Here is a 227-nt window from a genome sequence, read left to right on the forward strand (position 1 = left end):
TGCTAAAAGTATTTAATTTACCAACCGAAACGGATTTAGAAATCTTTTCTTTCCTACGAGGACATCGGTTGCATAAATTACTGATCGATTAGTTATTAAGTAATTATTTAGTTGTGCGATTTTGTGCGATTATCATCATTATTTTCAAAAATTTTCACTTACCAGATGTTTTAATAATTCGTTCTTTGAATTAGAGGTTTGTGCATTGGTATTTACGGAGAGCGACG

The 227-nt window shown here is 31.3% G+C and overlaps 1 protein-coding gene across 1 annotated transcript in view; it reads left to right on the top strand.

The window, feature by feature from the left end:
- The window catches only part of LOC119594151 (POU domain, class 2, transcription factor 2-like), a gene marked incomplete in the record, with an annotated part of 67,768 nt that overhangs the window by 19,173 nt on the left and 48,368 nt on the right, over positions 1 to 227 (top strand).

The sequence above is a fragment of the Penaeus monodon genome, chromosome 33 (genome assembly GCF_015228065.2).
Source record: "Penaeus monodon isolate SGIC_2016 chromosome 33, NSTDA_Pmon_1, whole genome shotgun sequence".
Taxonomy (NCBI): domain Eukaryota; kingdom Metazoa; phylum Arthropoda; class Malacostraca; order Decapoda; family Penaeidae; genus Penaeus; species Penaeus monodon.